The sequence below is a fragment of the Armigeres subalbatus genome, chromosome 2 (genome assembly GCF_024139115.2).
Source record: "Armigeres subalbatus isolate Guangzhou_Male chromosome 2, GZ_Asu_2, whole genome shotgun sequence".
Taxonomy (NCBI): Eukaryota; Metazoa; Arthropoda; class Insecta; order Diptera; family Culicidae; genus Armigeres; species Armigeres subalbatus.
The window spans coordinates 140,098,663-140,126,019 of NC_085140.1; positions in this window are offsets into that span (position 1 = coordinate 140,098,663).

The following is a 27,357-nucleotide window of genomic DNA, read 5'->3' on the forward strand; positions in this document are numbered from 1 at the left end:
TTAAGGATTACTATACGAAAAGTTGTCTAATGTTTTCTTTAGATTTTGTGCACACACATACACACACACATACACACATACATACACACGGACAGACAGACATGTGCTCAGTTCGTCGAGCTGAGTCGATTGGTATATAACACCATTGGTCTCAGGCTTCTATAAAAGTGCGTTTTCGGAGTGAAATGATAGCCTTTCGGTACAACTTTGTTGTACGAGAAAGGCAAAAATGGTTGAATTCAATAAAAGAAAGTAAGTTTGCACTTATAATGATAATCTTATTGGTTCATCACCGGATTTCCCCATGCTGTAAAACGCCGCACTGAATGCGGTAGCCAGCTGCCACCCATAAACACGATGTTACCACATATATCACAGCGTCCACCTTTGGCGATTGCTTTGCCAACATGTGTTGCCAACAATTACATCGAGATCGTGTTTTACGACACTACATGGAAAAACACTTAAATCTGCGAACGTCTCCGTCAATTACATAAATTACTGAACCTCCGTCTCCCGGCTTGCAGCCGTACTGTCAACTAGGTACGCAGGACAGCATCGCGGTGGTGCATTAAACTATCTACAATGCATCCCGGGAATATACGGAAAGACGACCGGTGGCTACATTAGATGAAGATCTTCGAGACACGTAATACCGTAGATGAGTGTGGCTTTGAATCTTTAGAACATGAGGATTTTTGTATTCATGCTTTGTCGCTTTTGTATTCATGTAGAATTGTCGAATTCTACAGGATATATTCCAAGATTTTGATTGGGAAAAAATCGGAGGCAGCCAACCACTGTATTGAACAAAAATACTGAAATAAATTAAATCTAGGGTAAAACAAGGACGCGCTAAACCGCACAAAAGTGGGATTTTCTGTCAACGAACTCAATTGCACCGAACCACAACTTCAAGATTGGAATTTTTCTAAACTGATATTACAGATTCTAGAGTCTACAAGTCATTTCAAATGTAAAAGATGTTCAATCCCGCTTGAGCAATAGTCACAAGTCTATCCAAAATGTCGTGTAGTCGTTAACAATTTTCAACTTATCTGAGACTAAGATTAGATAACATTAGCTAGAGTTCTAAACTTCAAAATTTCAGTTGACCCTAAGAACCACGATACGAATCTTCGAAACTCTTATTCTTCAACAAATTCCACGTCACCATTATACGGTACTTATCCCAAAGCTACTTCGGATGGCATCCCGATGCTGTTCTGATGCCAGCCTGTACTCAGTGCTTCCGAAAGCTGCCCGAAGGGAGTCACATTGGATGCGACGTGTAATTAGTATGATTATGCCGATTGATGTACACACGACTCGATGGCAACATCAGCTGGTCGCCAGTCGAAGTCGAAGATAATCGAGATTTACTTCAAATACTATCGGATCCGAAGACGACACGGTGCGGTGCTTCCCTCGACAGGGGCAGCAATGTGTGTGACACAAAGTGGTTGGCGTGGAAGCGCCACCGCTGCGCTGTCAAGCTTCCATTTGGATCAAGTTACGAAGGCGTTTGTATCTGCATAAATCGTCCCATTCAATGCACATTGCATCGGCACTTTGGCACATCCATCGGGAGGTACTGCACACATATGGGATAGTTCTCACGTGCCGATGCGTTTAGGTACTCCTATGTGAGATCAGTATGACTGCAGAGGCCTTATTTGTCGAGTACGGCTTAACGATAATGAATTCATACGGTACGCGTTACGATTCTTAACAAATCAATTAGGGTTTAATGCGGGTGAATGCATGTTTGAACGGCGTACGGAGGAATAATCCGGCAGATCTGCATATTGAGTCCATTAGAATTTTAACGACGGGGGAACATTGCATATCATATGCACTCGTAAGTTTCGCGTGAGGATTAGGGAAACTACTTGTTGTAGTTTGCTATAACAGCAAAAAAGATTATTTTAGAATGAAAAATTTTCATTTGTAAAAAGTTTGCTAGTATCCAAAACAAAAGACCAGAATGTACTGATAGTTGTGTCTGGCACGATCGAGGAACCCCGAAAAGTCCTGCCCACTGCCCACTAGCAATGATCAATTACCGATCAATTTGGTGCTCTATATACCTTTATTCAAGGAAAGTCAATTCGATCTGATGGGCTTGCTTGGGTAGAGACCAAAGGGTTCCTAATCGGATGCTGCATGTTGTCATCTGGGCCTGCACCTGACTGCTAGGTTCGAAGCACATTGCGAAGCTAGCACTTCTTCACCGCAAACTACTATACTGACACGCTGGGATTCACTTTCTTTTCTCGATATGTTGTGAATATTGGTTGTAAATCATAAATTACGATAGAATTTGTTTATTAGTTCTGTTTTTATGTTACGGTTATACTTTGAAAAATGAAAAAAATATATGCAATAAAAGCGAATTTGATAATCCCCTAATTAGAAATGATTGTCGACCCCTCCATACCTTTCGTTCATAGTTGGAACCGGTTTTCGCCTACTAACAAACATCAGCTATTAGCACACAAAAACTTACAATAATACTCACCAATTCCGATTAAATGAATAAAATCGGAAACATGTTTGGGTTTAATTAATTTATTGAACAAATATTCAAGTTCCATTAAAAATAAAAGTTCATTAAAATTTATACTTTGAATATTGTTCAATGTTTCTTTTTTTCATATAAAACACATCTTTTTTTTTTCCTTCAAAGCTTTCATCTCTTTTTGCTGCTTCTTTTAGCCTCATTTGCTCAAAGCAATTATGGAGTACTGCTTACAGTTTTCGCACTGTAGGTGCCCCAGGGTGTTGAGTTTTGCCAAAAACTGTCTTTATCGAAGAAATCGAAAGAATCGGTGCCATTTTGTTTAGAAACAGTTTTTTTGTTGTTTTCTCGAAATTGTGTAAAATGGACTTATGCAGTTTCTCAAACAAATTATTCATTTCTTCTCTTGCTCTTTTCTGGAAAACTCCTCGAAGAAGTCATACCGATATTCCGATGTTAAGACATGATACCGTTTTGAATTGTACTCCCGCTTATTCCCATGTGTGTACGCATGTTGACAAAAAGAAGCGACAAAATTGGTGCTGTATTTCTTCATTTCGCGATGAGATGAATTTTTGTTCAGTGAATTGGAGATCGGGACAGTTCCCCTATACAGATAAAGAATGTTATACCAAATTTCCAGAAAAAATGCAGGTTTTATCAATTTATTAATTTTTTTGTATTTCTCCATGTAAAACGAGTTTGAAAAATTCAACGGCATATTTCTCAAGTTGAAAAAACTGACATGGGATGCTTATGCGAATAGGGGCCGTATTGTTGGCGAATTATTGTCTATGATGATTGCGGTATTTTCTTTTTCACAATTTTCAATATCTTTGATCGTTTCTGATACAGGAGGCATCCAGAACGCGGTTGATTCCAAAAAGCGCTTCTCCTCGGCGTTATCGAGTATAATGAAATCCGCTCTAAACTTTTAAGCTCGCGGTGGTCCAATAACTGCTGCGCATTGATCAAGTGGTTTTGCCAGTTGTAAGTCGGTCGTTGTGTTTGGATCTGTAAATGCCTGATCTGAGTGGTTTTGCCAGTTGTAAGTCGGTCGTTGTGTTCGGATCTGTAAATGCCTGATCTTACTAGCTTGATACTTGATGGGCTAAAGCTCTTCGATGAACCTACGCCGAATGGAGTATCCTTCTCCACTGGACTCGATCCTGGGCCAATCGCCTCCAGTCGCCCTGAACATTGAGCGCCCTCAGGTCCTTTTCAACTGCAAAAAGCCATCGTGTGTGCGCCTCCCACGAAGTCTGCGTACTCACCGGGGTCTCTACTAAATATTATCTTCGCTTGACGTTCTTCCGGCATACGAACAACGTGTCCAGCCCACCATAGTCTGCCGTGTTGTATAAGCTTAATAATATCCAGTCCTTTATACACCTGGTCCAACTCGTGATTCATTCGATGCCTCCAGATACCGTTCTCCTGTTCACCGCCGAGTATTGTCCGCAGCACCTTACGCTCAAACACTCCGAAAGCTCTCCGATCAGCCTCCTTTAACGTCCATGTTTCATGGCCGTATAAAGCCACCGTAACTTCTCTACAGCCTCTGGGCAAGCATTCATCAGTAGCTTAAAAGCCGATATATCGGTTGGTTGCACAATCCTGGTCATATTCGGTTAAAAAGCATAGGTCGCCTCTACATAAAAAGTTTCATTTTTCAAGAATGCATAAATGAAATACATAGTTGCACAAGGAAATAGTTAGCAAACAAATCTGTACGGCTACTAATAAAAAGATTCTCTCGTGAATTTAGATCGAGAAAAGATTTCATATTATTCTGCAGATTACCCTTAGTGATAGGAAAGCCTTGACGTTGTCATTGACTCTAATTCGCCCTTTTCTTCCATCGTCAGCACCGACAATGGACTTGAGCTTTGACTAGGGCGATATACTAGTCGTTCCTTTTTCTGTAGACGAGAATGAATCGTACAAGAATCCTACAAGGTGAAAACTGAAGCGAAAATTCGGAACTTTAGTAAGACATGTGATGTGATGATGATGTTTCAGAAGTTTTCCAGATTTAGTAGATTTTTAGATCTTTGCAGATTTAAGAATGCTCCAGATTTGGGGCATTCTCTGAAATCTCATTTATTTCAGATTCTGGAACCGATTGAGATCATTCCCCAGCAGGAAAGATTACATCAATAATACCTCAAGGGTACGAAGCGAAACGGAACGAAATTTGAAATATCTATGTTGATTGGAAACGAAACGGAACGTAATGTAGATTTATTTTCGAGACCTCGAAACGATACGAAAACAAGGTTCATTCAATTCGAAATTTTTCGAAACGAAACGAAATTTTATGTTTTTATCCGCGGAATTTTTGATGAATTGCTTATGTTCTTCTTCTTCTTCTTATTGACATTACATCCCCACACTGGGACAGAACCGCCTCGCAGCTTAGTGTTCATTAAGCACCTCCACAGTTGGGGTTGGGGTTGCGAGGTTTCTAAGCCAGGTTACCATTTTTGCATTCGTATATCATGAGGCTAACACGATGATACTTTTATGCCCGGGGAAGTCGAGACAATTTTCAATCCGAAAATTGGCTAGACCGGCACTGGGAATCGAACCCAGCCACCCTCAGCATGGTCTTGCTTTGTAGTCGCGCGTCTTACCGCACGGTTAAGGAGGGCCCATGGCAAGTGAATACATTACACTAAAACCTTATAATAAGAATTAGTTATGCTGATAACTTTGTCTAGCAGGCAAGTCGTAGATTCCTGAAGCTCTTGCCGAAGTCTTTTCTGAGAGCCTCTTTCTTGCAAAAGGCCTTAAACCAGGTTTAAGCGCATGAGTAAAATATTTTTTTTCCGCTAAGTTTTTTATTTGTTTTTTTTTTTGCATTATGTAGGGGGAATGACGGCTTTGGCAAGTTTTGTTCTATTATTGGCAGGGGTTTTTTTTGTGACTGACTATGATCAATAGTGGTTCCGCAACAATCTGTCACTTTGAATCACCCCTCTCCAGATTTACTCTCGCGGTAAAAGTTGGATATGGCTTGTTATCATGAGGTTTTTTTCTCTGCCGTGATACAGCTTATATCCCAAGCTCGGGGCAAATTGTCAATGATTAATTTATTGAAATGTTTCTGCAATTCTGCTCTTAAGACAAATGCAGTAAATTTAGTTTAAAACATATGTTTAAACGATTTGACCTAAGAGTAGATAACAGAATAGGTCTGAGGATCGTAGTATGCTACATAAGAAGACGGACGCACTGTTTCCACGTTCTGCCAAATTTTTGAAAATTTTAGTATTCCTCAATTTGACTTAGTTTTCTAAAAATAAAAAAAACGAACTTTGTGAATATTAGGCCACTGCCTGGAGCCGAAGAAGGAAGAATGAGTGCGTTTATATGAAGACATTGCACATTGATGAAACGGAACGTGGATCGAGCCATGCTGAGCAGTTTCTGGAGCAGGTGTATCGGTGGATTGGCATTTCAGGCTTCATTAATGCAAATAATCAAACCATCAAGAAAATATGACTATCGAGCAGGTTGGACTACTTTCTAGGGGATAAGTTTCTTACACGATCGTGGTGAGTTATACAGTCTTTTTCTCCTAGAAGGAATAGTGCCCGCAAGGTAGGTGGATAATTTTATAATGAAGACAAGTGCTATTAGTCATTAGCTAATACTGTTTATGTGGGCGCATCATTGCGTGATGGCTGTGACGAACCTAACTGATATGAATACCAGAATTAACGCAATGCAAGACAATTTTTTTTACTTATAAAATGTTGTATCGGTGACGCACTGCATTTAACATGCACGTATGTGTTCTAGCAAAATCCTTATTCTTGTATGCAGAGCATAGTGTGACCAGAAAGATTATGCTTGTTTGAATTTTTGGGAATGGGAACTATATGTGTGCTGGAAAAAATCGCAACAGGCATTCCTAACAACAGTTGCATTGCTTTCATCATTCAGTGTTGAGGAGTAAATATTTGCAGGATGCTTTTCAATACTAGCAGTGCATGTGCTAAGACAAGACAAGACGAGATAATAAATCATTACTATTGAATTAGGGTTAAATTTTGGATATGTCAGAGAAAATCCATACCTCACGCAAACATTGGAACTTCATCTCCTTTCCTTTTATTTTGTAATAAATTTTATATACTTTGCATATTCAGATATTTTCATCATTGAACATTACAACACATTCTTGACAAACATGTTGATGATGATTCACGTATTGTGAAATTCAGCCATAGTTCCATAAATATAATCGTTGAAGATTATGGAAGCCTTTGGAAAAAATCCGGTAAAACTTTTGAAAAGCCCTTAATTGTCTAAAAACATAAAAGAAGAAAAAAGTTTAAGAATGTATGATAAAAGCGCAATGAATAATCACTGGAATGTAGTTTTTTTTGCTTACATTGAAAAACATTTTGAATCATGATTCTGTGATTTATCGTCATTTATCTGTCATCGTTATCTATCACCATACCTAGTTGAAGAATCGGACGAGGAATTGATCAAAGTTTTTTCTGCGTAGTTTTTCGTCAGTTTTCTTCGACTAGTGTACCGCCGAAGTATTAATGTAATTTTCTGGTCGATGGAGAATGTTTCGTGATTTGTGGTGAAAAACATTTTTGAATCATTCCTTTTTTCTCTTGAATGATCCTGGGAGATAAAGAAAAATCGGCTTTCTTGATGATTTTTTCTTCCGTTTCTTCATTTTCATTCCTCTTTCACTTTTTGCGAAAATTTGTGGTAAGCAATTTCAATAAATTGTGTTTTGACGGGAAAATAAGAAAAACGCCTCCGAGCACGGAAAATATGGAGATGTTGTATATAAAAATTTGGTATAATTTTATCGTCTTGAGTTTTCGCTTGGTTTTCATCGCATTTGTTTCTTTTTCTTTGTCTCGTTCCAGAGAGCGAGTAATGGCGCTTAAACCTAGGCCTATATGTACACTGATGTACATAAGTATTCGTCATGCTTTCATAGTAATCTATCTGAATTTATGCGAATACTTTTGCCCATCAGTGTATAAGCCAGGGCACTAGACTAAAAACTGTGTCCCATCCCAAGACGTCGAGGACCCATGGAGTGTACATTAATCTTCTTAGCAAAGTCACTCCCAACGATTCGTCAATCATCTTTCTCCTGAATGTGAAACGGTTGGTACGGCTGTCCCCGTTTCTTCCTTTCGTAGATTCAAAACTTTTCGTTGATCATGTTATTTATTACTAAATAATCTGATTGCCGGGGAGCTCTGGATTTTCTCCCAAATTCAAGCCTGCACGGTGGGCCTGGCCGTTTTAATAATTGTGTCATATTTATGATATGCTGCAAATATTAATGCAGACAAGAAAATGCTCGGGAATACAACCGACATTTCCAGGATGCTTTTCAATACTGGCTGTGCATGTGCTAAGACAAGACAAGACAAGACAAGATATGTTTAAACGATTTGACCTAAAGTTCCCGTAATTTTAATATCATCGAAACTACTTCTAAATAAATTGCAATAATTCTTCTATGACTCCTTCGAGTTTGAATCTCAGTCACATCGGTGGTTACATTTGTTGAATTATTTGCAAAAACAATGTAGCCAATGATATGTTTATCTATATTTTGGAAATTTGGCGTAATTTCAATTCTCATTTCATCTAGGAATAATTACCAATTCACGAGTTAACCAGGTAGGGTAAATCAATAGAGTTGTTGATAATATCGATTTCTTTATTAAATTCTACGAAGCAAAATCAATATTCTGTAAACAAGGGGTAAAGTACGGGTATGCGATAACATACTTTTCCTTAACGAAACGGAACAAAACGAAATTTAAAATGTCTATGTTGATTCCAAACGAAACATAGATTTACTTTCGATACTCCGAAACGATACACAATCAAGGATCATTCAATTCGAAATTTTACAAAACGAAACGAATATTTTATTGGATTGGTTTTACATAAAGTACGCAATTCTGATATCATTTTTTCGAAGTCAAATAGGGTGGGTGTACCAATTGTCGCCATACATAAGAACAACTATTTTTTGAAAAATAAGTAAAAGGCATGTGGGTGGACTTTATATATCAAACGTAAGGTTTTACTTCCTGCTCCTTAGAACAGCTGTGAGAACTACAATAAAATTTGTTATAATCCTCAAAATTGATTAATCCATAATAGGAACGCATGCACCAGTTATGGCACTATTCTTAATTTTGGTTCCTTATTTGGCAAATCCATTGTTTTCTTATGGGATTGACCAAATTGGGACCACTATTGCGACAACTGCTGCATAGGACGTCAAAACTTAAGCAAAATAATGTTTACAATTATTCTTTGCTTGTTTTAAAGGAGATCAAAGGTGTTATCGTTTCATATGAATACGCTTTATCGATATGAACTTGGTTGCGGTGATTTGATTGGCCATTTGGCATATAAAGCACTAGTGCGACAACTGGTGCTATAGCCACAACTAATACATCTAGCCTAACTGTTTTGCGACCAATAGAGTTATAGTAAAAGAAAAAAAATACCGGACTAAGGCCGGAGTGGCCTGTGCAATATATGAAAGTCTTCTACATTCAGCTCGGTCCATGGCTGCACTTCGCCAACCACGGGTCCGCAAATTGTCCTCCACCTGATCGATCCATCTTGCCCGCTTTGCACCTCGCCTTCTTGTTCCCGTCGGATCGTTGTCGAGAACCATTTTCACCGGATTACTGTCCGACATTCTGGCTACGTGCCCGGCCTACCGAAGTCGTTCGATTTTCGCGGAGTGAACGATGGATGGTTCTCCCAACAGTTGATGCAAATCATGATTAATTCGCCTCCTCCACGTACCGTCCGCCATCTGCACCCCACCATAGATGGTACGCAGCACTTTCCTATTGAAAACTCTCAGTGCGCGTTGGTCCTCCACCAGCATCGTCCAGGTCTCGTGTCCGTAGAGAACTACCGATCGAATCGTTTTGCGGAGTCCAAAGTACGTACGATTTCCTGCCATGATGCATCTCCGAATTTCTCTGCTGGTATCGTTATCGGCGGTCTCCAATGAGCCCAAGTACATGAATTCTTCAACCACCTCGATTTCGTTACCACCGATAGAAACTCGTGGTGGGTGGCTTACATTGACCTCTCTTGAGCCTCTTCCTATCATGTACTTCGTCTTCAACGTATTGATGCTTCACTTTTCAGTCTGATGTAGGCTTCCTCCATCCTCTCAAAGTTACGTGCTATAATATCAATGTCGTCGGCGAAACCAAATAACTGGACGAACTTCGGGAAAATCATACCAATTGTGTCAATCCCTGCCGTTCGTATAACTCCCTCCAAAGCAATGTTGAATAACAGACACGAAAGACCATCACCTTGGCGTAACCCTCTTCGTGTTTCGAAGGCACTCGAGAATGTCCTTGAAACTCGAACTACGCACATCACCCGATCCATCGTCGCCTTGATCAATTGTATCAGTTTATCCGGAAGTCCGTTTTCGCGCATTAGCGGCCATAGCTGGTCACGATCGATTGTATCATATGCGGCTTTGAAGTCGATAAATAGATGATGTGTGGGCACGTTGTATTCGCGGCATTTCTGCAATTTCCAGTTATCGCCCTGTTTGTAGATGGGACACACGATACCTTCCATCCACTCCTGCGGCAGAACCTCATCCTCCCAAACCTTAGTAATTACCAAGTGCAGCGCTCTTGCCAGTGCCTCATCAGGCTCAGGTAAGAAGGTTCCCGTTTATGTCCTTACACACATATCGGGCTGTGGCACTGTTTAACTTCTCATAGAACTTTCATGCGTTATTAGCGCGGTACAGTTGCTCCATATTTCCACGGTCTCGATCTTCCTGCTGGCGCTGTTTGCCCCGAAAAAAATAAAAGAAGTGGTAGGGTGTGCTAAATCATCGCGTTCCCGTTTATATACTATTGGCGATAAGGAAATTCACCTACATTTGTAGGGCTTTCAAAGGAATTCATTGTGGAGCGTGTGCTCCGGAATCTGATCTATTTTTTATATATGATTACATTAACACTCTAAGCCCGACTTCCTAAATATTGGGCCGGATCACTTTTGTTAAAAATAGGATATCCCAGAAATTGAGATAGTTTCCGTTTTCTGGCAAACATTTTTAACAAAACACTGAAGACGATTCATAGAAGTAAACTAAATACGTTTTTGTCGATTCAGATTGGGGTTATGTAGTAAGCGTTAGTAGACAAATTTATATAATATAAAATTTTTGTTCAGCGACGCAGCCGAAATATTTGATAATTTGAAGTATAGTACAAGTGTTCTAACTTGCAACAAATTCAAGAAACAGACTTCCGATTTCTAAACGTGCATTTGAATAACTTTCGTCTTACGCATTAGTGTTGCTATTCTGCTGCAAATTTACGTTCTTCTCTTTACGTTCGTTACTCTATTATCGGTTGTTTTTTTTTTCTTCCTAAACAATGGAGGGGGAATCTACTCAACAGACATCCTGGGTTGACCAGGAAGTGCTGGGTTAGGGGCCACCTCCAATGAGGGAGGCAGGACTGCATCCCTGATTAGCTAAACCGTTTCCATTGCCGCCAAGCCCATCGTCCCTTCGGTACAACCAGAAAGTAATGCTTCAAAGGGGGGGCAGTGCATAACGCACCCTCGAGGTTAGCTGCGTGTCCTTGCAGCATCGAACATCGTGACTCGCTTTTTAGAAGAACACCATGGTATCGTGCCAGCGCATTGCCGGCTTTCCAGGTGGCCTTACCACGCCCTATGTCCTCGGAAGGTGGGCAGGGTCGACTTCGCGCCTGCTTCCCTCTGCACGACTGGTATCAAGAATGATGATGCCGCGTGCACCCCAAATTGACCTTTCTGCGATAGGGCCCATTCGCCAGCACACAGAGGGACTTGCCGACGCGGTGCCTACGCCTGCCCCAGCCTTGACGAGGACTCCTTTCCGTCCTCGGGCTCTTAACCCGCCCGGTTGACCGACGCCGCGAAAGCGACGATACCATGTTGTTTTTCACGCGGCCACTTGTTCGATAAAAGGATCGAGTTCGACCACAGGGCACCCGTATGACCCATGAAGCCGACTCCGAACCCTTGGACCACCTCTTATTTGCGCCTGAACTAGCCATCCCTCGAGTCCACGCGCCACCTTCTGTGTAGCTCCGAGACGATTTGGACGATAGCCGATAAAACGGCGTTCCAGCCAACTTCATCTTTACACATCCTCCGAACTAGGTTGTCCGGGGTAGTGTCCAGACCACATGTGGCAAGCATGTGGTCACGCATTGTGCGAAAACGCGGGCACACGAACAACACGTGTTCCGCCGTTTCCTCTAAACCAACGCACACCGGACACTCGGGCGAGGCCGAGTGTCCGAACCGGTGTAGGTACTGTCTGAAGCAACCATGGCCTGTAAGGACCTGGGTCAGGTGGAAAGTGATTTCCCCATGGCGCCTCTTGACCCACGTACCTATCTCCGGTATCAACCTATGTGTCCATCTACCCTTAGTGGAACTGTCCCACGCACGCTGCCATTTGACCATTGAGGCCAACCTGACAGTCCTGCGGATGCCTCTCGTGCCGCGCATTTCAAAGCACTCTATGTCTTCACCGATAACGATGTCAATAGGCATCATACCGGTGATGACGCAGAGTGCATCGTGCGACACGGTACGGTACGCGCTCGCAACTCTTAGGCGCATGAGCCTATACGTACTTTCTAACTTCGTTCTGTAGCAGTTAATACGCAGGGCCGTGCCCCAAGCTGGCCCCCCATACCTCAGTATGGACAGAGCAACGCTAGCCAGAAGCTTGCGCTTGCTGGCATAAACCGCAGAGCTATTGGACATCATCCGGGACAATGCCACTATAGCTGTGGAGGCACGCTTGCAGGCGTAATTAACGTGGCTACCAAAGGTGAGTTTATCGTCGATCATTATCCCAAGAGTTCATCAAGAGTTTGATGGAGCGTTCAGAGCTGACCGCGCAGTTGCCTGCCCTTATCCACCTCAGTCTTGTGGTGAACCAGTTCTAACTTCCTGGAACTCATCCACTCCTCTTGGTATATATGCCTCGCATATTGGTCTATATGCCGATGGATTCCCCGGTGGTTTTTCCACTTTTGGCAATAGGACCAAGCTCTGCCTTTTCCATGCTGCAGGGAAGACTCCCTCGTCCAGGAATCTCTGCATGACAAATCTGAACATCTCGGGAGCCTCGGCAATGGCCGCTTTAATGGCCAGGTTCGGGATACCATCCGGTCCTGGCGCCTTACCTACACTAATGGACTGTGCAATCTCCGCAAGTTCCGCCACAGTTACTTCTCCCTCGTAGGCCACCCTGGCTCCTGGCAGCTCCACAAAGTGAGGCCAGGGACGGTAGTGACGTGGGAAGAGCCAATGATCCTCTCCAGCATCTCTGGAGACCGCTCTGTAGGGGTCATCGCCCCACGTGTCTTGGCCATTACGACCCTATAGGCGTCACCCCATGGATTCGCGTTGGCACTTTGACACAGGCCCTCGAAGCAGGCTTTTTTGCTTGATCTAATCTCAGTCTTCAGAGCGGCTCTAGCAGCCACGAACGCCACCCGTCGTTCAACACGCTCCTCTTCTGTGCGTGCTCGCTGCATCCGCCTCCTTGCCCGTAGGCAGGCGCGGCGCAGGTTCGCAATTGCTTGAGTCCACCAGTAAGCCAGTGGTCTCCCATTCCTAGGGTGGACTTTCCTAGGCATGGTGGCATCGCATGCACGCGAGAGTACTGTTACCAGCTGCTCGCCACTCAGACCGAGAGTATTGTGCTCGCGGCGGAGCGCTTCCTTAAACACCTCGTCGTCGAAGTATGATGTCTTCCACATACGAGGACTAGGCCTCGCCCCTTCTTCCGTCCGCTGAATGCTGGTCGTATAGTCGATACTGTAGCGAACCGCCAGGTGGTCGCTGTGAGTGTAGCCATCCTCTACCCTCCAGTTCGAACTACTCGTTTGGCCAGGGCTCCAGAACGTAACGTCGATAATCGACTCGGCGCCGTTCCAGCTGTAGGTACTTTTGGTACCGACATTAGCCAAGTCCACATCCAACATGGCCAGTGATTCCAGCAGGATCTGCCCCCGTTGATTCGTGGATCGGCTTCCCCATTCCACGGCCCAAGCGTTGAAGTCCCCCGCTATCACCACCGGCCTCTATTATCGGTTGTGGTTAGGTTTGTGTGTATATGTTTTAGAGTTTATTTTCTACTATAACCCCAGCAAACTACATCTAGGTTTAAGGTTTGGAGCTGTTATCTAGAGCGGACTAAAAAATTTATTTTAATTAGAGATATAAGCGGTCCACCACATGAACCATGATTTACTAACCATACTAACTTTTGGAGTTTTAGTATATTGCAATCCTTAAGAATGTCCTTTTTAGTAACAATACTCACTTCTCTCCCTAGCGTAGTGATTACTTTTACTTTTAGGTTTATAGATTTAAGAAAATAGTATAATTTTAGCAAATAATATTTAAAAATTCACGAAATGCACGTTTTCTGTATACTTGTAAATAACTGTTAGTCAATAACATTTTAATCGTATCTCTCCCACTGTAGTATGCATAGATAACGATGCAATATCATTTCGTTGTCTGCGTTAATTGATACGGATAAGGTGATTGTGATACGGATGTAGATACGTACCATCGCTGCTGTTGGTGGTGTGGTGCGAAGCAACGAGAGTTTGCGACAATAGGTTTGCATTTGCTTCAAAATTCCGCGGAATTTCGTTTCGAACCAACTGTAACGATTTTTTTCGGAATACCGCATATGCTTAGGGTAAAGGGCTGAATGGAGTAAAACAATAAAATCGTCACCAAAATTGTATACCACAATAAAATTTGAATGCTACACAAACTTAATTAGAGTAATTAATCAGTTCTCTGCTCTTAACTGAAACATCCAGTTTTGTGGAAATTTAAGAAAAGTAAAATTCATTGTTTCCAAAGATCTTGCTTGTCTACCCTCAATTAAACACAAGTTGTATATCAGTTTCTGATACTTAATAATGCCCAAATTTTGTTACATATGAATTGCTGCAACCAAATCAACGGCGTGTAATTCAGTTTCACTACTTTGATCAACATTTCTACCCAATAAATATGTACCAAAACATTATTCTGGTGAAAACTCTCTAGAGCAATGACAGTTTCGACACAATACAACTCCTAATTAGCACAAATGAGAAAGACAATAATTTCCGCTATGAATGTTTACTTTATTTGAATTTAATATAAATGGGACTTGCCTAGAAAAAGTTCTTAATTTCTAAATAGTACCACAATGGCCATCCACACGTACTCAAAATGATGCCCTTGAATACTGTCCCAAACCGTCGAGTCCAATAGTTTTACATTGTACTGGAAATCGAAGCAAACGGTCATGCTAAAATATTATTGTTCTCATCTCACGCCTAATATGTATATGAAAACTGCAAATTGTAGAGTCATGTTCGTCACGCTTCTCGAAGTACCTTGAAAACGCGAATTGATTCCCGGCTATATCGTTATGTTATTTTGAGACAGATGCACCTTAAAAACAGAGGCCCTAAATTACATACGTCCATCTCCATTTCGAAATGATCATAAAATAGAAAATAATGTCGCACCTTAACCAACTGGCAGTCGTTTGTCAAACGGGATAGATCGCACACGAATCGCAATCTCATCTCAAAAATAAACCATATGTTTTGAATTTCACACGCTTGAACTTGAAAATTAAATTTAAACATTCACACTCTGCGGCAGTGAACGACGACGTGACAACAAGCGCAAGCGTACCTCTCCCACTTATTGGCATCGTTTTGCTCCCGCAGCGCAGTGCAAGTGTAGGACCTTCAAATCAGCTGAATGCGTTTCAACTACATGTCTGCTCCTTACCACAGACTACAAACGCAAAACAGCTGTCCACCGCGAGGTGCTGCCATCTGAATCAAGTAGAAGGAACCTGATCAACGCATACTGAGCTAGTGCATACTTTGATACTAATGTAATCGATTCTAAGCCCGAGCAGAAGTTAAAAACAAAGAATATCACATTTTTGGCATTGAAATATTATGATACATCTTCCTGCCCAAAATATAGTCATACTCATAAAATACAATGATGCAAAAAGCGCGGTGTATTACGAGGTAACATGGTGGATCATGTTAGCTATTGGCAAAGCTTGACCAATGGAAACCCTTCCGCAATACATATAAAATTCTGTGGTACATACTCATGATTATGCTAGAGCTCGAGGTCAAGATTAGGACTGTTGTTCGAAGAGATCTCCTATCCGTGCATCTAATTTTATAACTATCCTGCCTATCTTTCTAAGAACTCCAAAGTGTCACATGTCAGTTTTATTTTTCGTTTGAATGCTTTGTTAAAACAGAGATTTACTTGTCTTCGGGTAGCGAATACTACCAAAAGGCTTACATATGACGCGCGTATGAATGGCATCAAACAAACATGACCTGTAGTAACACAATCGTGCACTACATCACGCGTCACATAGCTTTACTAAACAGCTGAGTAATTCGCCGCGCGCTCTGCGATGGAGCCCAATCCGTGGTGAATATGTTTTCCAATCGCTCACTCTCCCTTACGGATCGTTTGGGTAACTCACTGTTGTTGTTGGTAGTGCCGCGTGCGCTGCTAAGTACCTGATGCTTTTCTACATGTGCTAGTATTGGGCCTTTCCGTAGGCATATCAGCAAACATGTCCCGCGGAGGGTGGGGATCGAGGAAAATGCGGCGATGTTCCGCCTAACTGAGTGCACTGATTTTTCAGCGTCAGTTTGTCTGACGAGAACGCTGTCGGTTGGCGGCGGTGGCCGCGCGAGAATAGCGAAAAAAAGGTGACGCTAAATGACCATGCGATTATCATGCTCCTACAGACCTAACGTTGAACAGCTGAGAGGTGAATGTACAGAGGAAAGGAGGCGGATGAGAGTGTGAATTGCGCTGTTTGCAAGTGCTCGTGGGGTTCGTTAGCTGAAAAGACGGTAATAGAGATAATGCCGTAAGTGATGATTAGTTACCATTTTTTTCGCAATAAATTGATTTCTGTACTTTGCGATAGGAAACATGCTGTAGAAAATTATATTTAAATTAGAGATAACAGTTTTCGTCACAAAATGAACATCGCCAAGCGTAACAACACCACAATATACAGTATCCTTGGCATATAATTATAAATCGTTATTAGATCTGATTTATTTATTTCCGAAGTTTCAAAAAAGCATTCTTTGAACTGATGCATGTATGTATTAAAAACTCAAAGGTGCAGCCCAATCGAGTTGTACGCGAAGGTGTCGTGGGACTGCGTAGCTGTACGTAACGAATACCTATTATTTATGATTTTATTTTGTCTGTCTTTAGCACGGTTTTGACACAAATCCCGAACAGACTCATATTCCGAACACTTGTGACGTAGAAACTTATCTGAAACATTTCGCTAATATTGCATAAATAATCAAGCTTTCTAGGCAGACGGCGTTTTTCACATCGGAGGTCTCTATGTAATGTGCCTAAGTGTTTGCAATTTAAATCAAAACGGCACATTCATATATCACTTTTATCAGAATTTCAGTATTAAGGCTCAAGGAAAGCAAATTATCAATCTTATTTGAATAAAAATGAATTGAGAGTTCCTTCCAGGCGATTTAACTCACGACCGGATTGACGGATTAGTCTTATTTTCTTCCTAAGCGATTCGTGAAGAACCCGCAATCATTGGCGTAAATAAGAACCTACTTTGACCTCCCCCCCCTAGAAAGTTGAAAAAAATCCAGTTTCATCAATTTTAATTTCATTTACATATTTCCTACATATTTCTTATTTGATTTTGAAATTTATAAAATATATTTTTTGCGCGTTGAATTATGTCACATCTATGATCATTTGTTCAGCGACGTATCGGAATTTCTATTGCCAGCGCCAGCGCCAGAGTGCCAGCCCTCAGGGCGGCGCCGAAATCAAAAATTGTTTTAGTTTAAGGTCCAATTAATAACAAACCGACTACAAAGTCCAAAGGTTTATAATGAGAATATTTAAAGTAATTTGGAGCAAACAAAGAATATTTCATTTATCTCTAATCAACATGTCAACCAATTTGCTATTAGTTTTGACCGCTATTTCGGACTAGCGAACTAGCGAATATGTAAACGCTATAGTGGATTCACTCGATATGAAGATTTTCCCTATTTCCTTAGCGGCTACTTAGAGGAAGCGCAATAAAATTAAGGGGAACGCCATTGTAAATGTTTTATAAAATTTAATTTCAATGATTACAAATATTTAGTTAAATGAAATGAATTCTTCAATATAACAGTCGCGGAACTTTATGAAATATTTTAGATATTTGTTTGCTGTACATATTTTGGGATAAATATTGAACATTTTATATCTCACGATCAGGTATTAAATATCATTTACATCTAACTACCCCCCTCACCTACTGGAGCACGAGCTAATTCATTTTCCCGCCAGAAATACAAATGCCAAAAAGCACTAAACGGGCTTGGTGGTCAAATGGCTACCGCTTCTGCCTCATACTCAGGAGATCGTGGGTTCAATCCCAGGCCCGTTCCATTCCTCCTACTTTGTATCTTTTCATATATTTCTCATGTTCTAGCAATCGCTAGAACTGGAAATGGGCTTTCATACCGTTTCCATCTTCTATCCCTATACCTACAACTTGATTAGTTCTAGCAGGTAACTGTTAGAATTCGAAATGAGCGAAAAAGTTCGTTTCGGCATCTAATTAGAATACTACACCACCCTTTCATAACTATCACATTGGCAACCCGTTAACCAAGACGAACCTCTGCCATAAAACCTTAGCCCCAAGATTCCAATAAAATTCCGCAGGAACTCGTGGCGAGTGCAGAGGTGTTCTCGGCTTGCAGTGGGCGAGTGACTGCATCATCAATTCCTTCCCATCCCCGATGACCGTGAGGACGTGGCCAGCGCCGTTATCGACTATCCAAAAATACTAGAGCTCTCGGACTGTGCACATTGAGTTTGGAGAGCAAATCCCATGCTTCCATCCATTGGTTCCCTGTGCAATTGCGATTGTTCTGATCGATCACGGAGTAACAACTACGAAATGCACGGTCATCATGCTCATGCTCATGCTCATACAAATGCCAAAAAGCACTTGGTCACCGTAGAATCCTATAAGAAGAGTAACGCTATGTGCCACGTTTGACAAGTCTCCTTCTCGTTTGGAACATGCATTTGTTTGGAACTGACAGATGATTCCGTTCCAATTCTGACACTTGACAAGAATGTTATTATAGTTGTAGGGATCGAGACGGGTATTGATAATGTAAATATAAACAGAATAAGAGGGCATATACATTGGACACGAGTGCCAGATGTGTGAGTGACAGATGAGCGGAGTCAGCTTCAGTTTTGTGATGTATTTCGCGGGAAGCAGTAGTGCTTCGGAGCTGCTGCGGATCGAGCAGCAGCTGGAGACGGCTGATTCGGATGCAGCCGTCTCCTGAGGACACGACAATGGCCAAGTCGGTACGTTATGATCAGTGGCGCTCCCGAAATTATACGCTCGGTCGCAAGTGGAAAAAAAATCGGAATCGCGAGTGCTTGTTTTGTTTGGAAAAAAGTACACGGAAACGCAATAATAATAAAGTTTCGTTTGTGACATGTATGACACTGGGAAAAAAATTGTTTCCAAAATTGAATGTGTGACACCATAAAAATTATTTTTCTTAAAAAGGTAAATTTCTCATTCGAGACAACCAGAAATTTTATTTGAATATATATTATTTGTATATCGCTTGGAGATATTTATGTGTGCGCTGATAAACTAAGTGGATTAAATCTATAGATTTCAAAGTGTGGATTATTAGTAGTGTGAACTAGACAATAATTTTCCGAAAGGTAATCCCTGATAAAGTAAACAATCATTCCCCCGAGAGGGTATCCCTGATAGGGTAAACAATCATTCCCCTGAGAGGGTACACAATAATTCCCCCGAGAGGGTAAACAATAATTCCCCCGAGAGGGTAAACAATAATTCCCCCGAGAGGGTAAACAATAATTCCCCCGAGAGGGTAAACAATAATTCCCCCGAGAGGGTAAACAATAATTCCCCTGAGAGGGTAAACAGAGAGGGTATCCCTGATAGGGTAAACAATCATTCCCCCGAGAGGGTAGCAATGTATGAATATGTAAGCAAATAGTTTCGTAGAATATTGTTGATGATTTGGTTTTGATTTAGATGCGAGATGTTCTAGAGCCTGGTAGGTTCTATCCGTGACTGAATTCCGAGATCAGTAGTTGATTTGAGTTCAGTGTTAGAAAATGTAAACAAAACAAGAAACATGTAAGCAATGAGTTGCGTAGAATATTGTTGATGATTTGTTTCTGATTTTGACGCAAGATTGATGTTCTAGAGCCTGGTAAGTTCTATCCATGACTGCATTCCGAGATCATTGGTTTATTTGAGATCAGTGTTAGAAAATGTGAACAAAGAATAAGAACATGTAAGCAAATACGCGCGTAGAATATTGTTGATGATTTATTTCTGATTTTGATGTGAGATTGCTGTTCTAGAGCCTGGTAAGCTCTATCTATGACTGCATTCCGAGATCAGTAGTTGATTTGAGTTCAGTGTTAGAAAATGTAAACAAACAGTAGAAAAAAAATAAGCAAAGAGTTGCGTATAATGTTGTTAATGATTGTTTTCTGATTTTGATGCAAGATTGATGTTCTAGAGCCTGGTACGTTCTATCCATGACTGCATTCCGAGATCAGTGTTTGTATTGAGTTCGTTGTTAGAAAATGTAAACAAACAGTAGAAAAAAATAAGCAAAGAGTTGCGTAGAATGTTGTTGATGATTGTTTTCTGATTTTGATGCAAGATTGATGTTCTAGAGCCTGGTACGTTCTATCCATGACTGCATTCCGAGATCAGTGTTTGTCTTGAGTTCGTTGTTAGAAAATGTAAACAAACAGTAGAAAAAAGTAAGCAAAGAGTTGCGTAGAATATTGTTAATGATTGTTTTCTGATTTTGATGCAAGATTTATGTTCTAGAGCCTGGTAAGTTCTATCCATGACTGCATTCCAAGATCAGTGTTTGCCTTGAGTTCGTTGTTAGAAAATGTAAACAAAAAAGTTGGGAAAAGTAAGCAAAGAGTTGCGTAGAATGTTGTTAATGATTGTTTTCTGATTTTGATGCAAGATTGATGTTCTAGAGCCTGGTAAGTTCTATCCATGACTGCATTCCGAGATCAGTGTTTGCCTTGAGTTCAGTGTTAGAAAATGTAAACAAAGAGTAGAAAAAAGTAAGCAAAGAGTTGCGTAGAATGTTGTTAATGATTGTTTTCTGATTTTGATGCAAGATTGATGTTCTAGAGCCTGGTACGTTCTATCCATGACTGCATTCCGAGATCAGTGTTTGTCTTGAGTTCGTTGTTAGAAAATGTAAACAAACAGTAGAAAAAATAAGCAAAGCGTTGCGTATAATGTTGTTAATGATTGTTTTCTGATTTTGATGCAAGATTGATGTTCTAGAGCCTGGTACGTTCTATCCATGACTGCATTCCGAGATCAGTGTTTGTCTTGAAATCGTTGTTAGAAAATGTAAACAAACAGTAGAAAAAAAATAAGCAAAGAGTTGCGTATAATGTTGTTAATGATTGTTTTCTGATTTTGATGCAAGATTGATGTTCTAGAGCCTGGTAAGTTCTATCCATGACTGCATTCCGAGATCACCCGAACAAAAAATTCCAACAGAATTACAATAGAAATTAGTGTAACAATACGATCAATTTAATTGTAATTACAATAAAATCTATTGTTGCCCACAATAGAACAACAATTAAAAATATTGTTTTCCACCATAAATCCTATTGTAAATGGTAGTTTGACAATAGAAAATAGGGGTTGTTAGTTACCGTAACAATAAAAAAATCGTTTTTTTCTCCAATAAATTTTTGCGATTACAATAGAATCTATTGTAATTCTATTGTCAACATTTTTCTGTCAATATATTTTATTGTACGTTTATTGGAACAACAATAAGGCAATTTAATTGGTACAATAGAATTGAATGTGTATCAATAAAATGTATTGTAATTTTATGATATTTTAATGTAATTCTATTGTACTTTCTATTCGGGCAGTGTTTGTATTGAGTTCGGTGTTAGAAAATGTAAACAAACAGTAGAAAAGTAAGCAAAGAGTTGCGTAGAATGTTGTTAATGATATTTTTTTGATCTTAATGCAAGATTGATGTTCTAGAGCATGGTAAGTTCTATCCATGACTGCATTCCGAGATCAGTGTTTGTCTTGAGTTCAGTTTTAGAAAATGTAAACAAAGAGTAGGAAAAAGTAAGCAAAGAATTGCATAGAATGTTGTTAATGATTGTTTTCTGATTTCGATGCAAGAATAATGTTCTAGAGCCTGGTAAGTTCTATCCATGACCGCATTCCGAGATCAGTGTTTGTCTTGAGTTCGGTGTTAGAAATGTAAACAAACAGAAAAAAGTAAGCAAAGAGTTGCGTAAAATGTTGTTAATGATTGTTTTCTGATTTTGATGCAAGATTGATGTTCTAGAGCCTGGTATGTTCTATCCATGACTGCATTTCGAGATCAGTGTTTGTCTTGAATTCAGTTTTTGAAAATGTAACCAAAAAGTAGGAAAAAGTAAGCAAAGAGTTGCGTAGAATGTTGTTAATGATTGTTCTCTGATTTTGATGCAATATTGATGTTCTAGAGCCTGGTAAGTTTTATGCATGAGTACATTCCAAGATCAGTGTTTGTCTTGAGTTCAGTGTTAGAAAATGGTAACAAAGATTAAGTTCAAGTAAGCGAAGAGTTGCGTAGAATGTTGTTAATGGTTTGATTGGAGATTCGAATTACGTGTTTGTGTGTGAATTTTATTTGAAATTTTAAATTGCATGATTTGAACACTTTCTATGTAAATCGGTTTGAAACTATGTAAAACTTATGTGGAATTAGTGAACACTCATATATGAGTAGAAAAAAAGCTTGATGAGTTTATTTGTTTATTTTTTTAATTTGTTGTGAATCTCATGAATGTCACAGTTCTCTGTTCGGTCGGAACTTAAAAGCTCGCAACTGAAAAAAAACTCATTATAAAATAGTAGATTGAATTAAATAGTAGAACAAAATAATGATAATGAAGTTATAAGAGAGTAGAACAGGCGGAAGATGTAGGGATTGAGACGGGTATTGATAATGTAAATATAAACAGAATAAGAGGGCATATACATTGGACACGAGTGCCAGATGTGTGAGTGACAGATGAGCGGAGTCAGCTTCAGTTTTGTGATGTATTTCGCGGGAAGCAGTAGTGCTTCGGAGCTGCTGCGGATCGAGCAGCAGCTGGAGACGGCTGATTCGGATGCAGCCATCTCCTGAGGACACGACAATAGTCACTGTAGGTCACCGGTAAACTAACATTCGCTCTTTCACTCAGATTCCTGGTTGGATTTTTTTTACGTTTACTTTGTCTCGCTCAAACCAACAGCGAATCGTCTCGCGACCAGTGGTGCAATTTATCAACAATACCTGAGTGTGATTCTTTCGTTTTGTATTTTTCTCAGCTCCTCACTGCCTATGATGATGCCTTTCTTTCAGTCAGAAAGACAAAGCAGGAATAGCTTAGCGAGAATGGCGTGTTTAAGGGCCAGGTTTCGAATACCATCCGGGCCTGGCGCCTTATTGAGCTTAAGTTTTCTTGCGGCTACGATAAGCTCCTCGTTAGTCACTAGCGGTACCAGGTCAATTGACTCGTACGGTGTAGCGGGCCAGTCCGATGGTTCATGTCTCAAAAACAATCCCTCTACAATTTCGGCTAACATCTCTGGGGATCTTTCAGGAGGTGTGCTGTTGGTCCTAAACATCACTATCCTGTATGCATCTCCCAATGGGATGTCATTCGCCATCCTGCACAGCTGTTCAAAGCAGGCTCGCTTGCCACATTTAATCTCGTAGTTCAGAGCTCTGCTCGCTGTCTGGAATACCGCTCGTCTATCGACTCGCTCAGCGTCTGAGCACGTCGCAACCTTCTTTTAGCTCTAAGACAGGTTCTACGACGATCTGCGATCGTGTTAGACCACCAGTACACTGGTTGTCGATTGCCTGGGGGCTGGGTCTTCCTTGGCATCGCTATATCGCAGGCACGTGTTAGTACCACATTGGAACTTTTGGGAGCCAGAAGTAGCTTTAAGACTTATTTAGCCTCTTGATCAGCAATAGAAAGTACTGTCGGACGGAACTTGTTCATTGTTATGTAATGACGAGCTTTTGGTTGCTTGGGTTCCGTTTAGAATCTTAAGGGCGTAAATGAATTGATCGATTTCTCTTAGTCGATGTTTTCTTTCTACTAATGTAGAGAATTGCGGTAGTTTTCCAAAGATTTTACATTTTAGTGTGATAAATGATGATTGATGATAAAGAGAAATCTGTCAATAAAGTTACGCTCTTATGATTTTATGCGCGAGTAATATCCATTAAGAAAAACTCCATGCAGTTCGAAAAACGATATTTATGGCCGCATTTGACCCGGCAGTAATAATGTACCTTGTTAAAATGACAACTTTGGTTATCATTTTTCAAAGTTCTCGTAGATTAGCAATTTTTTTCCGCAATACAAACAGCACGTGCTATTAAAGCATTCATCACCTTACTTCACCTACTTTTCCTTGAGAAGAGAGGGGCGTCCAAAATAGAGTTCGCCAAAGGCGCCAGGAATCCACGCTACGGCTCTGGTGTGTGTGTCTGTGTGTCTCCAATCTAACCCCCACTGTCTGGCAGTGATGTTATGGAAGAGAGCCGTCTGTATTACATGATTTAACAGTGAGATTTAATCCGGGAGTTAGAAGGTGCTAGCTCTATTGCAGCCCCAGTGACCCGTTTCAGACTGCCTGGTATTTCATGACCAGTCTGACCATAATGGATCCATAAACAAACTTCCGGATTCTCGAATCCAGCGCGTATTTGGTTTAGAAATAAAAATTCGTTAAAATTGAATAGTAGTAAATCCATAATGAAACAATCTCATCAAATTCGGTCATTATGACAAACATACGACACTCATCAGCCGAAGTGGATAGATGTTCCTCGGAAATAGTTTATTTTTTCACTAAAACAACGTACCACCACAATCACAAACGCACGTTATAATTCGTACTTTTGTAAAACATCACTACACAAATTGGCTTTCGTTTTCTAAATAATCAGCCAAAACGGAAAAAATTGACATCCATCGCGTGCGGTACTAAACGATTCTCTCAATCCACGCTACGGCTCTGGTTGTCGTAAAATGTAAAGTCCAAGCAGGTTAACCAAATTGAACTGGATCCCTGGTACCATTTTTTCGATTTCTAAACTAAAATTAATTTCGTCGCTAGCTTCAAAAAATTAATTTGTTCTGCATTTGTTTTACTAGTTTCCTAGTCGAAGAAACCGATATTTAAATGATATTATAATGGGATCGGTTTGTTCAAGAAGGTAAGCGTTACAATGTGTTAACGTGTTCTTTAAAAATCTGAACATGTATACATAATAAGTTGAAATGGAAGTGATGAGACTATGCATTGGATCATTCGACCAACGGAACATGAAAATTCGATTAAATTGGGAGTGTCCTGTCCCTGTGTACATTTGGAGGGCTTCTCAGAATGTTGCAATTTTGGGACAATGATCAACAACTGATGCTTATTTCAAATTACTATTTCATAAACAAAACTTCATCCATGGTATAGTGTGATTTTCGTTTGTTTCAAACTTGTCCTTAGATAGAAGCCACTATTCGTAAGCACTTTCTCTAAGGATCCAATATCGACATAATAAATATGCCTTTTTTTTTATTTTCATAGCTTGTCACGCTTAAACTATCTACTTATTTGTATATATTAGAAAGTTCTTCTGATTGTACCAAGTTCAGAGACACACAAACAGTTCAGAAATTACACAAATCGTCAAAAATTGCATATCCGCGATTTTTTTTTTCTACTTGTCAACATTCTAAGATGGCTTTATATTCATCGAAGCAATATTCTTCCATTCCAGATTCGTTTCATGGTGTATCTGCTCTTTGATTTCATAACACAATAACAATCGAAAATGATGGATTGGGGCGCAAATTGATCTGTTTCGCATTATTATGATGTTTTCAGTAGTGATCGCGCATGATAACAATAAAAAACGACAAATATTAAGTCCAACTCGTTTCAAATCGTGCATATATAATTAATTTTGAAGCGTGTTATTGAGAAAGGAACAAATATCTTAGGATGTCTCGATTTTCTGGGCAGTATTCTCCTCGTAATCTCTTGCAATATCTTAGTCTTCGTATTTAGCATGATTTTCCCACTTAAAAATAATATCTCATTGAAATGCTTACAGTAGGTAAGTGTGGCATATCAACCAGATTTTTTTTTTGCGGCATCTCTAGCGGTTGTAAGGGATAGGCGCCACATCACCATAATTTTTACTCAAAACTTAAACTGCTTACAAACAAAACCTACAAGCTTTGTAGAGGATTCATCTAATTAACATATGGATTCGTAAGAATTTTCGCAAAATCCTACGAAAAATATTTTTTAAAAATAACTTTAGAGATTTTACGGCCTTAGCCGCAAACATAAAATTGTACAACCATCATATTACTTTTTTTGACTGATAAAAATGAGCAGTAACTACTTACGTTATTGTTTTCTCTACAAAAACACACTCACGTAAATTTGTGCTAATTAAGTTCGATCTACCAGATTTCTGAAGTGCGGCATCTTACCCGGATTTACCCTATGTATATCCAAAAAAGACCTTCAAAGTCAAAAATGCACTAACAAGCTAAGCCTAAGTTTTAATGCATTCTCGTCAGTTCAACTGTAGTGGAATCGACTGTAACGTTCAATCATATGTCATGAGAAAAACGGCTACGCAGTTTCATCTGATTGAAACGAGTTATTTATTCGTTCGACGTTTCGACACGGGATTTGCGCCTGCCGTAGGGAAGGATCTCGTGTCGAAAAAACAAACGAATAAAAACTCGTTTCAATTAGATGATATTGCGCAGTAGTTTGACTCATGATTTTTTATTCTTGCCAGGTTATTCAAATGAAAATTATTTTTTTTATTTATGGGTTAGAGTCCCATCGAAGGGAAAGTGGTTACCTCCAATACATTTTCCAAATCAATATCTTCCACATAACGTACATATTCACATATGAGTTTTTATAACATTATTGTAAATTAATGTCCAAGTCGGGTGGTTTAATCCCCGGAAATAGGCAATTAACTTTGATTGAATTGATATTTTTGTTGAACTCGTGGTTTTTAATTAAAAAGGGGCTGTTCATATACTTGTTCGACAATTGAGGGAAAGGGGGAATATGGCGAATGTACATTCATACAAATTGTTGTAGCTTTTCATGAGCTATTGTTTACATTGGGAAGAAGTTGTCGAAAACTGATCAAAACCTGTCCACATGGTATATTGACAGCCTCCAACTATTTCGCCACAAAAAAAAACTATTTAGAGCAACAACATTTTCAAAATGGGTTCAAATTTAATTCTCGATTCTATTGTATAAATGTGAAGCAGAGAGAATCATATATTAGTAATCTATATATATAAAACTCAATGTTTGTATGTATGTTCCAGCATAACTTCTGAACCCATTTACCGATTTTAACCAAATTTGGAACACACATTCTTTATCTTAAGGAGACGACGATAGGGGGGTAAGGAATGCTCTTTGGAAAAAAGGGAGGGTGTGGGGGGAGGGGTATTGCTTAGTTATCGGTCAACTCAGTGTAAATTCTGAACCGCTT